The sequence below is a fragment of the Crocodylus porosus genome, unplaced genomic scaffold (assembly GCF_001723895.1).
Source record: "Crocodylus porosus isolate Cpor-Errol unplaced genomic scaffold, CroPor_comp1, whole genome shotgun sequence".
In the NCBI taxonomy this organism is placed as follows: domain Eukaryota; kingdom Metazoa; phylum Chordata; order Crocodylia; family Crocodylidae; genus Crocodylus; species Crocodylus porosus.
The window spans coordinates 137,964,814-137,982,714 of NW_017728931.1; the positions used below are offsets into that span (position 1 = coordinate 137,964,814).

A 17,901-nucleotide genomic window follows, 5' to 3' on the forward strand; every position below is an offset into this window, starting at 1 on the left:
CATAGGATCCCAGCAAGATAAACACCCAAATGTGTCTTGAAAGCGTTCAAAGTGGGTGCTTGAACCACCTCTGGCAGCGGTCTATTCCAGACCTTGGGGGCTCGGACAGTAAAGAAATTCTTCCTTATGTCCAGCCTGAACCTGTCTCACAGTGGTTTATGACTGTATGACCTTGTCATCCCTTGGGGCGCTCTGGTGAACAGTAGTTCCCCCAGATCCTGGTGGTCACCAGATCACCCCTGAGCCTGCGCTTTTCCAGGCTAAAGAGCCCCATGGCTCTCAGCCTGTCGGCATAAGGTCTGTTTTCCTGACCTCTGATCATGCGCGTGGCTCTCCTCTGGACTCTCTCAAGCTCCTCCACATCCTTTTTGAATTGTGGAGCCCAAAACTGGACGCAGTACTGCCTCACCAAGGCCGAGTGCAAGGGGAGAATGACGTCCCGGGATTTGCTTGAGAAGCATCTATGGATTCAAGGCAGCGTTTTGGTCGCTTTACTAGCTGCGGCATCGCATTGAAGGCCTTGTGCCCCCTCATATCCTGGGGTTTCCTTTACTGCTTCAGCAAATGAAGCACATGAAAAAAAAAAAAAGGTAGGGTTGTGATTACCAGTGCCATCACAGCCAGTGCTTTAATCTGAAGTGGGAGAAGAGTGGGAGACTGTTCTCGCTGGGCTGCACATTTGTCCTGGGGAGAGGTGAGGTATTTGGACAGGTTGCAGGGACCTTGCTTAATCTCTGGTCAGCCAGGGGTTAGCTTCAGCTCCGCTTTCCCTTGGTGTAAAGGCAGTGATGGGAGGGGTGGCTGGGTAGGGACGGGGGAGAGATGGGTGCTTTAAGAAGGTTGCCTTAGCTCCTGAACACTGGGCCCCAGGGAGAGATGAGTTTCTATTTACTTTGGATCACATCCAAAGCCCTTGCAAGGTGATGGGAGTTTTTCCACTGACTTTACACGGAGCTTTTTTTCTCCCTGCAGAATCATTTTATTACCTTCCATTAAACTGCTTTATTTTCTAAATGGAAAAGGCCTCCCTATTATTTTCTCTATAATTATAAAGGCAAGTTATGAAAAAAAAAGGGAGGGGACTGGCTGGAAACCAGAGGCGTTAGTCTGTATGTCTAAAAATAGGCAAGATACACCTGCATCTCTAACAGAGACCCTCTCTTTAGCTCTGGACAAGTTATTTATTTCTCTGGTAGGAGGAAGCTCCTCCCTTGGTTTGATGTGCAGGAGTAGCTCAGCGTTTCACAGATCTTTCTTGTCCAGAACTGGAGCTTTTAGTAAAGAAAACTAAACTTAGTTTCTGTGGGTGATGGTTGCCAAGAAAAACTTCAAGCAGAAAATACATGGCAATGTCTGCCAGAGTTTGCAGAGAGCCTGCAACATACCTCTGAGGAACTATTTCAATCACTGCAGCTGGTACATATTAAGAGTTTGAAATATTGCCATTGTGAACGATTTCACTTCTCACAGCGTGTAAAAAGGGGAAGATTTCACTTTCCAAAGTATGTCCAAAAGGTAGAAGGTATCACATTATGAAGATCTGCCGTGGGATTTGCCTCAAGGAAGGCAGAAAGGACTGGTTGCATTGGGAAGATGTACCACAGAGGAAGAGTAACCCTTACATGCATGGCAGGGCTGTGGAACGAAGGTCGGGGAGTTCAAAAGTCTGAGAGGTGATAATTTAATACCTGCCTTCATTTATGTCCAGCTGGAAAATAGGCATATCTTTTCCCTAGGTCACAGGGTGGGACGTAAAAGCAAGGGTTTCTTTACTTGGGGAAATAACTTAGGGATACTGTTGTGGAACAGGTCTCTTGGTGGCTGCACTTGGGGCATGCACAACACCCACCCCAATGTAATTTACTGTATTTCATAGTGTATAAGTCAAGGTTTGAACCCCCAAAACTTACCCTTAAATTTCCACCTTGACTTATAATTATTTCAGCTGGACTCCACACTGGCACGGGGAGGTGACGTGCTGGTGGGCTCCAGGGAAGTTTGATCGGGCCCCTGGGAGCTTGGGCAGCACATGGCCCAGGGGGAGCCACTTCCATGGAGGGAGGGACTGGGTCCCCTGCAGCTCAGGGGCTGCTCAGCTTGGTGGCCGCTCACCCTACCAGCTGTGGGAGAGGCAGGCAGGCTCTGCCGAAAGCAGGATCAGGCCCCTTGCTTCTTCTGCCTTCAGCAGGCTTGTGCAGCTCATAGGATGCCTGGTGCTACCTAAGAAGGGGCTGCCTTGCCCTATGGGCAGAGCGGGGTGTGGCAGGAGGGTGGCAGGGTGTGCTGGGGTGGCAGGAGGTGGTGGGGACGGCATGGGAGGCACTGGAAGCTTGGGCAGCACCCGGACCTGCCCAACACCCCTAGCCTTCTCCCCACCCCGCCTGACATCCAGCAATGCCCATGGGGTGAGGCAGCCCCTTTCTGGCTGGAGCCAAGCATCTTGCCAGCTGCAGGAGCTGTTGAAGGCAGAAGCGGCAAGGGGTCCCGATCCTGCTTTTGGTGAAGCCTGCCCTGCCCCCTCCATACTTGGGGGACCGCCTGCCTCGGGGCCGGGCAGCCTCTGTGCTGCTGGGAGGCCCGGTCCTTCCCTCCATGGTGTTGGCGCCCTCGGGACCTGGCTAGGAAGGCTGCCAGCGGGCTGGATGCTGCTTGAGCTTGGAGGCACCTCGTCCAACTCTCACACAAGCCCCCCTGGGCTTCCAGCGCATCTCACGCCATCCCCACCACCTCCTCCCACTGCCAGCGCGCCCAGCCACCTTCCTGCCACCCCACAGCTAGACAGGGTCGACTTATATACAGGATCTATGAAAATCCTAACTTTTTCGAGTGGAAATATGGGGTCTCCTTATGCAACATGTCAACTTGTATACCGTAAAATATGGTACTTTGTTTTGTACACATATGTAAATTCCACAAGGAGCAGGAGGGTAGACATGCATTAATTAGTGCATTTCAGGGTAGCTATAGGTGGCTATCAGGGAGCTTTGCAATTAGGCAGTCGGGGAGTAGGTAATAGCCTGCTTCCTTTAGCAAAGAGCTACCGTGTGATGGAAGCAGACAGATGATGTTTAAAGTGGTATAACTTACCCTAGTGAAGTTTTATGCCTGATTCTTCTATGGGAAGTCCTCCACTGGCTTGGATGAAGTTACCTTAATTTAAGGGGTTGTGTCATTTGTCTGCTACTCCTTACATTGATATAGTCCCAGTTCCACATGGGTAAACATGCCATTTGTCCATGCCCTTATCCTACATCTAGTGTGCCTTTTTAGCTCACTTGGGAAGTAGATTAAGCTAAACTGTAAAAAGGCACCATCATTATAGGATCTGCATGACAGGTCAGTGCCAAGTAGATTTCACGCTTTAAATTCACATTATTCCAAAACAGCTTTTCCAGAGAGGCAAGCCTATATCTCAGGTGTTATTTGCTCCTGCATTAGTTATCCCGCTCTAATATCTTAGCAAAGACAAACAGTTTTACCTATATGATAGCTAGGCAAGTGTACACGCTTTGCTTAACTTATATAATAGTAGGATAAGTAATGCACATTAGTTACCCACAGTGAGAGCACCTATACAAGGCATTTACTCAGGAGCAGACTAATTAGCTCTGCAGTAAATGACCCGTATCTACATGCGTGCCCTTGGAAGGCTGGAGCAAACTAACTTCGCAGCAGGCTAGTACTTGTATTTACAACTTTTGTGAGTTTTTTATTCCCCAGCAGCACATGTATAGATGCTTATGTAGCTGGCTGGGGCATGAGGGTACTTTAGTGCGGGGCTGTCTGCCGCCTAGTCCTGCACTGGAGCACCCATGTGCCCCAGCAAGCCCCTGTACAGCACATTGAGTCAGGGGGGAGCTCTGCCAGTCTGCCAGGAAAATCCCACAGTTTCCTAAGTTTTTCTTCTTTAAAGGAGAATCCATTTTTAAAGTCTTTTGACCCATTTAAAAAGTTTGTTCATAACCCACTTTTGGGTCGTGACCCACGGGTTGAGACACACTACCCTAAGGCCAGGTAGAGACATTATCACAGCATTGAAGCCTTGCTCTTGAGAAATCAACTCCGATGGACAGGCCACTGCATCCAGATGTCCGAGAACCGCCTCTTGCTAGATTCTCTTCTCCCAGCTCTCCATTGGCCAACTCTCAAAGGGCGGCCAAAGAAAATGGTACAAAGACACACTCACAGTAGCCCTCAAGCATGTTGAAGCATCAACACCAACAGCTGGGAGGAGCAAGCTGCTGACCGTTCGGCGTGGCACCACCTGGTTCACTAAGGCATGCGCCACTTCGAGGCCCAACAACTTAATAGTGAGGTGGAACGGTGGCACTGGAGGAAGGAGAAGGAGACCAACTCAGGGCTGTGAATCTCACTCCCCTGTGCAATAACATGTTCCCATTGCCAAAAAATGTGTGCATCCAGAATCGGGCTTCTCAGTCACCTGAAGACCCATGAAGCCTGATAGACATCATCCTCAACTTCGAGGGACGGCTGCCAGACATTATACTTTTACTGGTATAAGTGATTGGAAACCAGTCTATACCCTTAACAGAACAGAAGTGTAACACACACAGACTGGCTTAAAAACAGTGGAACCCGGTCTAAGATTTGCCACCCTTCACCCCACCAAGGGCAAATGCAGGATCTGTTCGCTGTTGATCTAAACTAGAGCACTTACAGAAAACTGCTTAACTTAGATTGACTCTTCCTTGGGCTTTTTGAATGTCTGTACTTAAACTAAGTGCTCATTGGTGACATGTAGGGGTGGACATGTACCTCCGGAGCATGGCAGTGCACCCCCTGCAAAAAGGTGCCCCCGACATTGCCAGCGGTGCCATCCTCACCCACCACCAGCAGTGCTGTGGCTGCCTGTGGGAGCTCTCCGCTTGCCGCCACCACATTGCCACTGCCAACAGCACCATCGCTGCCTGCAGGAGCTTGCCGTACCCCCCAGCCTCTGGGGGCACATGGTGTTCATGTAAGTGCTCTTCCTGACATTTCACCTTCATGGAATATACTCTGCAGGGTAAGTTATCTTTTAAACATATCATCGTGCTAAGTATTTTCTATTTAAAAATGTTCTGCACAGGTCTAAAAATTCCTCTGGAGAACAGGACTGTTCAAGAACCATAATAATTTAGTCACATAATTCCTGCCTAGGGTTATGTTCACCTTATTATCATCAGATTTAGTTAACATTTCATTATATAAGATAATAATGGCACAAAGCCATTTGCTGCTGCAGGTATGTTTCTTATAACACTTCACATTTCTATAGCCCCTTTCTTCTGAGCATCTCAAAGCAGTTTGAGAACATTAATTAAGCCTCATGCAACTTGTCCCCCAAGATAATTAAACATTATTATCTTCAACATTGTAGGAGAAGGGTGTGTCTAAACCAGCAAAGTTAACCTGGGTCTGGGCACCCAGATTAGCTTAGTCTAGGGTGGGAGCATCCACCCTGCAAAGGCACGGGCAGGTGGTAGCTCTGCTGCCATGCCCGAAATGGTGGTGCACTCTCCCATAGGAGGTGGGAACTCTTGGAGGCATATCCTCAGATGTGCCAGTTTATTAACTGTTTTGCAGGAGAATATGCCTGGCATTGCACGGCTGGTGGGTCCATAGCCTGCCAACATGGTAAAATAAACCACGTTCAGCTTGACATACTCTAGGATTTCTGTCTATAGCCTTTGTATCAACCATTGCAAGGCATGGATCTAACTCAGGCTGATGACTTATTCCAGGTGTTGGTATTATACTCACAGCCAGGAAAATACCTATGAATCCTGATACCCCGCACTAGCCAACAGGCACTGATACCTCCCAAATAGTAGTAGGTATCCCTAGTGGGAAAGACCTGTTCTGGCCTAATACCTTCATTTTTTTAAAACTAGGTTTAGCCTTTTCAGGAACACAGAGGAAAAGAGTGATCCATCAAGAGATTATTTTTTTTCTCCCAAATGATTCCTTTTTATTTTCCACAGGCTTTCAAAAACAAACAAAACCCCTGAGAAGGGATGAATTTCTTTATGAAAGAATATAACAATAAAGCAAAAAATACCGACTACAAAACCTGAAAGTTAAAGGCCTTTAATAACTAACAGAACAAATGGATTGAAAATGGGGCTGAATCATCCTAAAAGGCAGCCAAAGGAAATTGGTCTCATGTTTCAGAGAGGAAATGGGCCACTTAAAATGGCTTGGAGATAATAAAATTATTTTACCTCACCTGCTTGTGGCTATAATAGCTCATACAAAGCATAATCATTTTAAACACAGGGTTTTCTGCTTGCAGAGGGGCCTCTCCCATTAAGGGCTGTTGTACGAGGGCTGGTACTCTATGATGTCCAAGGTAATAAAAGCTCAGATCTAACTTGCCTATAAAATGGTTTAGAACGAGTTGAGTAAGGGAGACAAAGACTGGATTAATCCAAACAAAAAGGTCTACTGAGACCAACCAATGACTGAGGTGAGATCGCAATGGGTGAATAACGCGAACGGAGCTGAAAGTGAATGGACCAAAGCTGGGGTGTCCAAAATGAAACCTAGTTAGTGGGTAGAGTTATGAGGGCTATTCTACGCATTGCCATTACAAAGAGGAAATTTAGAGGTGGCCTCAAAATGCCAGGGAGGACATGGGTGGGAGGAACAACCTTGACCATCACGGCAGTCATTTCCACCACCTGCTTGGACCATGGCTGCACCAGGTCACCACTGTCCTGATCTTGAAAGATGGTTTGACTCTAGTGGGCTAGAGAAAGGAACCCAGATAAAGGCAGCAACTCTGTTAGGTTGGGTTCAATCCTAAACTCTAGCGGTGAAATTTAGGCTACATCTATCCTAGCTGTCAGTGATATTTGGGGACACCATTGTGAAGCATAGCTTGCCTCTTCTGTTCACACCAAACCATGACAGACATGAAGGGTCACCTTACAGCAACAATTCACCAGTAAACTGTCTTGCGTGAACTTATTGGTACCTATCAAGTGTCACTTGGATAGGGTGTGTCTACACGAGATCCTTTACTGTGCTAGAAGTTGTTGCATTAAACTGATGTGCCAAAGAGCATGTGTACATGCTGACCGGGAGTAAATTGCTTCTAGTCAGCCTAGGCAGCAAAGGCAACAGGTGGTGGGGAGAGCTGTCCTGGCTCTTTGGACGCTGCCTGCCAGCCATGTGGAGATCAGGAACCTGGCATTTGGGACAGCTCTCCCCGACCCTGTGGAGATTGGGACCAGCTGCTGGCACCCAGGGGAATCTGGAGCTACCCCGGGCTGCTGCAGGGGGACGGAGTAGGGCAGGAACAGCTCCCGACAGTTGCACAGTTTAATGGGCCTAAATTTTATGCGCAGAAAATTCAGGCTCATTATTTGCACATGTAGACATATCCTAAGTTAGCTATACTACATCCATTTGGGGATTCCTGCTGTCACCCCCACTTTTAAATGTCATTGTCCTTTCTCACCTTATTTTATCTTTTCTACTTCTCTCTCTTTTCGTCTTTTTATTTAATAATGGCTTGGCTTAGCCAGGCAAGGCAGTCTCCTTTACAACACTGCTTTGAGTCTCCCATCTTTGATGGAAAAAAATGACTAGGAGCAGTCAGCATGGATTCACCAAGGGCAAGTCATACCTGACCAAACTGATTGCCTTCTGTGATGATGGATGTGATATACCTTGACTTTAGCAAGGCTCTTGATATGGTCTCCCACAACATTCTTGCAAGAAACCTAAGGAATATGGGTTGGATGAATGGATTGTACGGTGGATATAAAACTGACTGGATTTTTGGACTCAAAGGTAATCAATGGCTCAATGTCTAGTTGGCAGCCGGTATCAAGTGGAGTGCCCCAGGGGTGAGTACTTGGGTCAGTTTTGCTCAGTATTTTCACCAACAACCTGGAAGCTGGGATGGAGTGCACCCTCAGCAAGTCTGCAGATGACACCAAGCTGGAGTGTGCAGTAGATACACTGGAGGGTAGGGCTGGGATTCAGAGAGACCTAGACCAGTTGGAGGATTGAACCAAAAGAAATCTTATGAAGTTCAATACAGGCAAGTGCAAAGTCCTGCACTTAGGATGGCTGGCTCCAAAGAGACTGGCGCTGAACTGTTCTAGTGGTGGCAGATGACAGAACAAGGAGCAATGCTCTCAAGTTGCAGCATGGGAAGATATTAGGAAAAACTTTCTCACAAGGAACTTTCTCACTGGAACAAGTTGCCCAGAGAGGCTGTGGACTCTCCATCCTTGGAGATTTTTAAGATCCAGCTATAGAAAGCCTTGGCTGGGATGATCTAGCTGGGAACAGTCCTTTCAGTAGGGGGTTGGATTAGGTCCTGAGTCCCTTTCAAGCCTAATTTTCTAAGTTTTTATGATTCTGTGATAGTCTTTACCTCACCCTGCTGTATCTATATGTCTTATTTAGTCTTTATAGAAACAGGACTGAACTTTAGCAGCAACAGTCTCGATTTATCTCAATGGACAAATTTCTCTTTTCTCCCCAAAATGGTAGTTGTTGTCATCTCTAATAATAGCATCTCAAAGACCATCCAATGGAGTAGGGGAGAAAGTCTTCTCTTAAAAACTTTCTACAGCTTGAGGCAAAGGGAATGAGGAGTAGTGTTAAAATTAAAGCCTTGTTTCATAGCTTACATTTCAAGCACTTCAACCCTATTTCCTTCTCCTGTATCTTTAATAATAGAGCCAAGATTTTTAATGGCCATTGCTGCTACAGCACTGGAGAGGTAGAGCTCTCTATACCTGGAACCCCAATTCTTAGGTATAACCTTGGCCCCATTGAAATATGGGGAGTTTTGCCTTTGAGTTCAGTGGGATTTTGGGTTCATTCTGAAGTGACAGGCAGCTTTATAATACCCATATTACTCCTACTATATTACCACATACATCCTACCCTTGCAATGGTTGATACAAAACCAGCCCTCTAAAACTGGGGTGTGTATTTTGTACAAGGAAGCTGATTTCTTTTTTCTTTGCTGGAATGGAAGCATGGAGAAATAGAAGCATGGAGGCATGGAAATATGACTGACACTAGTTTTTAGCTTAGCGTGAAGAGCTAAAAAGTGTTGCCAGTTTGAGAGCAGCTGTGAAAAGGTGAACATTGAACTTGGCCCTCTTACTTGCTGTCCCAGAAGGAAACTCAGAGCCATGTTGCAGCACTGCCTCTGCAGAAAAAAGCCAGTTCTTGTCCACGACTCTGGAAAAATATGGGTTTTTTTCTCCCTACATGTTGCCTTTCAAAAACAGGTTGCATGTGACTGATTTGGCAGGGTGTGGTATGTGAGAAAATATGGTAAGTGGTACAGTTCAAACCAGAAGGATCAAGATCTTAGGAGTGGCCAACGATTTTGAATGCCTCAACCTCAGATACTCAATATGATACCCAAGTTGAGCACCTAAAAATTGAAGGCAACAGTAATAGAACAGTCTATACCAGTCATTCTCGACTGGGGTATACATGGCACCCTGGGGTGCTTTGAAGATCCTTTCAAGGGTGCTGTGGGGTGCCATGCAAAGTTAGCAGGGTGAGATTTGCAAACATGATTTATAAGATAAGGCCAGAGATTTCAAATAGAAAACAATAGTTGTGGTCTTTCTGAATTCACTGCAACAGAAAAAATGCTTTATTATTTTTCTGTAGTGAAAAAAAGAGTGAAAACTAACAGCCAACATTTTCTAAAGGGTGCCCCAAGTCTATGCGGGGATGTCTCAAGTCTTTCCATTGGTGGCTTGAGACTAAAAAGGTTGAGAAGCACTGGTATTACATAGTGGAAATCACCCTTCAGAGGGAAATCTATTTATGACAATGGGATTACATATATATATATAGAAGTGTCAATATCTACTCATACAATATGCAGGTCATTTGTACAGTAGGTTGCTACTGTAATAATAAACACAAAAACAAGAGGACATATATAAGAGGGGATCAATTCTGCATTGGAAGAGATGATCTAAGAGGTGTTTTCCATCTCTCATTTCAAAGATGCACGAGTCAGACCTGGCCAAAATGGTAATCTTGAATCACTATTAAGATTCACATTGGAAACTCTGACTCATACAGTTCCCACCTCTGCTTGAGCTTATTGCTAGTATAATTCCTGTAATTGTTGCTTTTAGTTGTATCTCTTTGAGAGATTTTTCTTAAAGGGCATCACGTAACCAGAAAGAAGAGGAAAAAAATTGCTGTTTGTCTGTATTAAATATCAGTATTTGGCTTCTGGCTTCTTTTATTCCAGGAGCAAACAAAGTAAGTGCTTGCATTTACTACAATTGTGTGAATATATGTTTCTGAAGACATGCTATTATTCACCTAGTCCAAATGGTCCTGGAAAATGCTATTCGATTGATCCACCCAGTAAGTAGCACAATGAGGAAAGAGTAATTGTACTTTGTGGGTCAGATTCTTAAGTGGTGAAAAGCAAAGTAACTAATGTTTGACCTCAGTGAAACTATGCTGAGTTACTTCTTGAGGATCTGGCTTTCCAAGGGTTGCTTTTTCCAAAACACACAAAATGAATGCCCAAACCACTTTACATGCACTGGTGAAAAAGGATCTATAGATCTTTAATGGATTTGGTGGGGGCTGGCATGGTGCAGATGCTAAGGAGCCTAGTTGACAACCCCAAAGGCACAAATTGGAGGCCACAGCAGAAGTGCTCGTGGCCCGGTCCTGTCAGAGTCCAACAAATCTGCGAATTCTGCTAAATACCTTGTTGCAAGGATGTGAAAAAGGAAGGCCGGATTTGGTTTGCCTAGTTCATGAGCACGTCTGGGAACTGGCTGTACCCAGAAGGAGGGCAGCTCACACACCCTTATCCTGGTCATCTGGTTTTGTCTTCAAGTTTGCTGAACTAAAAAAATAAGAAGACCTGGTTGGACTGTTTTGGCCCCAGTGAAATTTTGCTGAAACACATTGGTTCAGCAAAACCCGTAGTAGAGACTGTGACAAAACCCTAGGGTGCTGAGTTATTCCCAGAGAAACATCGTGGGTTTGTGTGGACCTAATGGTCCTCCACTGTGCTGAATGGGTATACCCAGGTTATCCATTTGCCCCAAAATCCCAATTAATCACGGGTACTTTGGTAAAATAACACGAAAACAAAAGGGTTTATTGCAAGGAAGAACAAATGTGGCCCACAGGGCCTTGGAGTCTGGCCCGTGGGGCTCCTCCTTACATTTGGCAGCGGGGGAGCAGTGGCAGTTAATACGACCACCCCTCCGCACTGCCAAAATCTCAAACCCTATGCAGTGAGTTGCAGCTGGGCCATGACCCTCCCCCTACATGGCTAATTTGGGTCTAGGCCATGCCTTCTTTCTCCTGTGGGGCTGGGCCATGGACCCGTCCCCCTTGACCACCCAGGTTGGGACTGGGCCATGCCACCCCCCCACCTCGATGCTGGATCAGGGCTGGGCTTCCCCCCACCCCCTGCACAGCTGGATGGGGCCTCACCACACCTGCCTGGGTGCCAGATTGTGTCTATTGGGCAGATGTAGTCTGTGGAGGGCTTGGGCACTGCCCATCCGGCCCACTGAATGAAAAGGGTGAGCCCCACTGCTCTAGACTGCTTCTTCCCATAGAGTCACGATAGAGACATCTTAGATTCAGCAACAGTTTTGCTAGCAGGTAAATAGGATGCACGCTCAACGGCTTAAACATTTGGGCGCTGGACCATGTCCAGGATTACATCCTTCTGCTGCATGACTGAGAATAAAAAGCTATGTTCTGAATCGGATGGAGCTGGAGTATGGACTGGCATTTCCTAGCCCCAGGCCCTAACTACCAAGTTATATATATATATGTTTAGACAATCATCCAAAGACGGACAATGGCACCATATTGTTTTATGGAAAACTGAAATAATTTCAGTCCAGTCTGTTGTTTCAACAGAGTTCCCATCTTCTGGCTAGCTCTATGAATGAGTAGCATACCTGCTGTGGTAGTAGAGAGCCTTGTGTCTCTGGCATTTGTAGTGCGGGACGTAGGTATCGTTGTTTGGCTTTCCTTCGCTTAGGCAGTATTCTCAGTGTTATACAAGACCCAGCGATTAACACGTAAACAAGACATGGCCTTGATTCAAAGCCAACAAACTGAGTGTCATTCCACTGAGCCTTGAACCAAGCCCGTAGAGCTGATTCACTAAGGAGAGATCAGCAAGAATTTGTCAGGGTTTTAATTACTTGTTTGTAGGGCTCATCAGAAATGGGGATGCAATATTCCCCACACGTTGCCAGATTGGCTTGCTTTTTTGTCAACATTTGATGTGAAGCGAACCTCTCCATACATTAAAAATGTAGAGACTTTTGCTTGACTCTGTTCACATTCAGGTTGCCTCATTGACATCCGTGGACATTAGAGCAGTGCTTGTCATGTGTAGAAATTGCTTCAGCTTGGGAAACCCAGGCTAGAAAAATAGATGATTAACTAGAGAGCCAGCAGCTTCAAAAGGGCATGCTTCCGAGCGGTAGGAAAACTGATTAGGGAAATGAGTGGTAGCTTTTTTCTATTTTGTTTGGATCTGCATAATTCTTGTGCTAGCACAAGTAAAGAGTGATTGCCTTTCGGAGCCCTTCCAATGCCTCTGTGTGTTTGCTTCAACCATCGTGTGTCTCGGAAAAGATGAAGTATAGACCACAATTTAAGAATTGTCTTTTTTTTTTTAAAATTAAAACTTAACAGCATAAACAAGGATTGTAAACTGTATTTTATTTTCTGGATTTTGCTGGGCTCAGGGGCTAAGGATGTGGCTCTAAGCTGCTGTTTGCACTGTAGGGGCAAATGGGAAGTCTGGGAAATTAATAATTAATTTAATTTATTATTTGTATTATCCTCGTTGCAGCAGCAAGAAGCACTGACTCTTCCCTGCCTTTGTGCCCCATATCCATTTGCACCGTGTGGGTGTAAATATGGCCAGATCAGATGTAGAGCATGTTACTTTCATGATGCAGAGATGTGAGTGACCGTCCAGGGTAGGGTGACAAGCATGATGTAATACCCCTGGGAATGGTGGGGAGCTCTCGTCTGACTGTACTCAGCAAAAGCCGGTGGCAGTGGTTAATATATGCTAACATATGTTAATATACACTAACATAGCAACATGTTAGCACACGTTAATATATGCTAATATGCATTAATATATGCGGGACTGGGTCACTTAGCCGGGGAGACATGGTGCATTCTGTGTTAGGACCTGACTCTGCAGAGCACCAAGCTCCCTTGCCTCTCTTTGAGGTCAACATTTGAGGGCAATTTGAGAAAGCTCAGCACCTCTTTAAATACATTGGTTTCTATTTATTAGCAAATCCCCAGGGCTAGGCTACAGGCAGCAAAATAGGTAGATGGAATCAGAAGTGAAACTCTGGTCATTGGAGATGGCATTGTAATAACTATGTAATTACTACACCATTTTTTAGCTTCCCTGTCCCCTCTTTCCTGGTAGGGGCAATGGTTATGGCTCCGTTAGAATGAAATAAAAGGTGCTTTTGAGGACAGCAAAGGGTGAAGGGGCATGTGTTTGCACTCACAATTTCAGAGCGTTTCATCTATGCCTGCTTCATTTCACACTTCCATTGCTTTTAACGGAGCAGCGAAATTTATAGGATCATAGACAATTAGAAAAATCCATCTCTCCAAAACCTGGTGAACATTGTCACTGATGTAGAACAGCTCTTGCATTCCACCCAAATGCTGAGCGATCATTATATTTACTGCTTAGAAAGCACCTGGGTATTCTTCATGATAACTGGAACTGTATAAACATAAGTTATTATTGTCGAACTGGCTCTAATCAGCTGTAGAGTGTTTTATGATTTTTGCATATGAGGTATGCAACATAAAATAAATCCTGTTGGGTGGCAGCATTAAGGTTTTCCTTCTTCAGTGGATAAAGTTTTCCTATTAAATACGCCGTCTTATTGTTCAGGCCAGGCTGAAATAAGGGCGCTGAATACTTGTAGGCAGGAAACCCAGAATGAAGCCTGCTTTTTTTTCAACAGGAGGTGGTTGGAAAATTTTCCGTCAGAATGATTTTCTGATGAAAAATGAAGGCAAATGTTGGCTTTTTCAAGTTCAATTTTCCATTTTTTTTCCTAGGAAATTTGCAATGGTTTGATTTGCAGTAGATTATTTTGGTTTGAATTGACCCCAAGCCTCTTGTCTTGAATCAGTTAAGTAAAACATTAAGCTGCATTTTCTTCAGTGCATTGCCTTATGGGAATTATAAGTGTCACCCCCCATTCAGTGGGAGAAGAAGAAGAGGGCTTCAGTAGGAGGACTCACGTGAACGGATCTGTGCCATCCCGGTGAGAAGTGGGCAGCCGTGTCCCGCAGGGGTCAGTGCTTGCTCCAGAACTTTTCAACATCTTTATTAACAGTTTGGATGTGGGGGTGAGGAGCTCATTGACGACACCAAGTTATGGGGAAGTGTCGTCACACTCGATGATAGGCTACAGATGCAGGCAGACCCAGACAGGCGAGCAAGTTGAGAGGATCAGAACCTGATGAAGTTCATCATCAAGAAATGTAAAGTGCTCCGTCTCGGGACGAGCAAAGCCCAACACACCTACACGCTTGGTGGCACCAAACTGACTGGCACCATGAATGAAAGGGACCTGGGGGTAATAACAGACCACAGTATGAATATGAGCTGGCAGCGTGATGCTGTAGCCAGTAGGGCAAGTAATACTGTGGCATGCATCAATTGATGCATCTCCAGCAAAACCAAGGAGGTGACTCTTCCCCTCTGCTTAGCACTGGTGAGACCGCAGCTGGAGTACCGTGTCTGGTTCTGGGCACCGCACTTCAACAAGGACGTGGACAAGCTTGAGAGAGTCCAAAGAAGAGACACCCATAGGATCAGAGTCCTGCATGGCAAGCCATACGAGGAAAGCCTGAGCGATCTGGGACTCTTCAGCCTGAAGAACAGAAAGCTGCGAGGGGACCTGGTAGCAGCTTACCGCTACACTAGGGGAGCACATCAAGGGCTCGGTGAGCAACAGTTCACCAGAGCACCGGAGGGGAAAACCAGGAGTAATGGCCACAAACTCCTGGAAGACCGATTCAGGCTCAACACCAGAAAAAATGTCTTCACAGTCAGGGTGTCCAGACTGTGAAATAAGCTCCCTCTGGAGGTGGTGCAATCGCCTACCCTGGAGATCTTCAAGAGGAGATTGGACGGTCACCTTGCTGGGGTCCCCTGACCCCCAGTTGTCTTTCCTGCTTGGTGCAGGGGGCTGGACCCAATGATCTCCTGAGGTCCCTTCTGGCCCTTTCCAATGTATGGATCTATGAAGTGCCACCACCTTCCAATCCCAATCCCCACTCCAATTTATTAAAACAATTTATTCTCTAATTTACTGCCTCTTTATTTATTTTACTTCTTTTTCTTTTATCCTTCGGTGGCTTCTTTTCACCACCCATCCCCCATCCCAATTTCCTTTGCACCTCCCATTTCATTACCCATGCCCATCCCATTAACTCTCTGCCTCCCAGCTTCATGGTCCTGCCCCCACAACTCATCTCTTACCCACCCTGACCTAAGCGGGGAGAGAAGCCCATCTTGGCTTGCCCGCTTTCTAATGGCAACTCACAGCTGTAGCTTCTAGTCCGGCTTCTGTTTGCAGCCCTCTGGTGGCAAGTCCTCCAAACTCCTCCATGACCGTTTCAGGCTGGACATAAGGAAGAACTTCTTTACTTTCTGAGCCCCCAAGGTTTGGAAGAGACTGCCGCCGGAGGTAGTTCAAATACCTACTTTGAACGCCTTCAAGAGACATTTGGATGCTTATTTTGCTGGGATCCTATGACCCCTGCTGACTTCCTGCCTCTGGGGCAGGGGGCTGGACTCGGTGATCTTCCAAGGTCCCTTCCAGCTCTAGTGTCTATGAATCTATGAAAGTCACAGCTCTGCAGGTCGGTGACAGTCAGAGAAGGTTTTTAGCCTGAAGGTGTGACTGCTTTAAACTTGAGCTAGCACTAACACCAATCAACATTTGAGCAGCTTGAAGTGCAACATATAACAAGGCCCTTGTATAAGTGCACCACATCACCGGATCCATCCATCCGTATATACATGGTTCTACATGTATTATGGAAGATGTAGTTTGGCTGGGAAGTGCTGTCCATAGAGGAAACTGGGAGTCTCAGGCTTGTGAACTACAGCTTTTGTACAGCAATGAGCTATTGTGGGGAAATACAGTTGGCTGGTGAAATAAATCCGCGCAGCGCACACTGAAACCAAACAAGACAACATCAGAACCGGCAAAATGTTTCATTCCTGTGGCAAATGTTGAAATAAAATGTTTTGCCATTTCCAAATTGAAGCTTTTCAGGATGTCTGTTCTGCAAGAAAGTTTAATTTTTGTGTGTGTCCTTATTTGTGACAAAAATACAAATGATGAAAAATCTGAATTTTCTGGGGGGTGAAAATGCAGATTTTTGCTCAATTCTGGCGTTACTCATTTCTGTGGGAGTGTTACCTTTTTGCTCCCTGATAATTAAAAATAAATTTCCTTTGCCTATAACACTTCCAGTTAGAACTCAGTTCTTCCTGCTCCAAAAATGTAGGTGACTATCTGTGAAACCAAAAGAAAATCCCCTTTAGCTATTAACAGGAAAGCTCTTATGACACAGACAATTCTACTCAGTAGATGTTAGTGTTATGTATATACAATAACTGCGTCATTACAATATTTTAATCTTTTTTCAATTTTTCCTCCTTCTATGGGCTCTTCTTTTGTTCATGTACCAAGAAAAAAGGAGTAAATATACTCTGTGTCACTTCCAGCTTGACAGGTCATCTTCCCTATTTTACATCTTAAGTGTCTTGAATAACAAATTCAAGCTTTGGGTCAGTTTAGAGCACTCTGAGCAATTTCCTTTCACTCACAAAACACTAAATTACCACACAGCAGAGTTAAGTCATTTGCTGTTGTCCTAAAATAATAACAAAGCTGCTAATATTGTCATGTTGCTAATAGAGACATTTTCTGGGGGTGAAATACTTCATCTTTGTCACCCTTGATCTATCAGATCATTCATTCCTCACGGGCTCCAGATTGCTGTGTATTCATTTTTTCTCTGATGCAGGCCTGAACCCTAACCTCCCTTTAAAAGAGTAGTGAAGAGAAACAAGAAGCCTACAGCACACTATATTTTTTATATCAAAGAACCAAAGGAAATAGTAATGCAAAAGACCTATTACTCCTTTTATTGTGCTTTTGCTAATAAAAGCTCCTGGAATTCTATATCTAGTCTATAATAAAAGACTGATTGGAATTGCATATACCATCACTACCGACTCCGAGTTATTTAGTACAGAGGTTGTTGACCTATGACACAAGGGCTGGATCTGGCCCACAAACAGATTGGATCCTGCCCGCGGTGGGCGGGACTGGTCATATGTGGCAGTGGATGCACCCTCTCCACACTGTGCAATGCTTTCCCCTGCCTTGGGCAGTTAATCTCATCTGCAGTATCCAGCATTTCTGCCAAAGAGTCCTCTGTCGCCCCTCTGTAGTCAAATTTGTGCCACCAAATTTGTGCCTCCCCATTGCTGCTGGGAATAGGAACTAAATTGTACGTAGTCAGCGAGAATCCTATTGAAATGAAGTGGCTTTGTAAATGGAACATGATAAAACCGAAATGTATATTATGTGTAGAGAAGAAATGAAAAGGAGATGTAAAGGTGCTTTGGGAAAGGGAATCCAGGAACTTAGCAGAAAAGGAGGAGTCCATTACCCCAACCACCTGTTGTCAGCTTTTGCCAAATGCAAGGGGCTTATGCTAAGCTGCAAAATTGTGGTTCAAACAGCAATGTGTAACCCTGGCACACAGCACTTCCCATGCGCCACAACCGAATGTTGCAATCCTGGGGTGCTTTCTGGCAGG

At 45.4% G+C, this 17,901-nt stretch overlaps 1 long non-coding RNA gene across 1 annotated transcript; it reads right to left on the reverse strand.

Moving 5' to 3' along the window:
• Positions 1 to 430: 430 nt before the first annotated feature.
• Positions 431 to 17,382, reverse strand: LOC109316146. The gene is made up of 3 exons (XR_002102732.1): positions 17,372 to 17,382; positions 4,374 to 4,377; positions 431 to 519 (listed from the first exon to the last, which is right to left on the reverse strand). It is a non-coding gene; the product is annotated as an uncharacterized LOC109316146 (long non-coding RNA).
• Between the last annotated feature and the right edge of the window lie 519 nt (positions 17,383 to 17,901).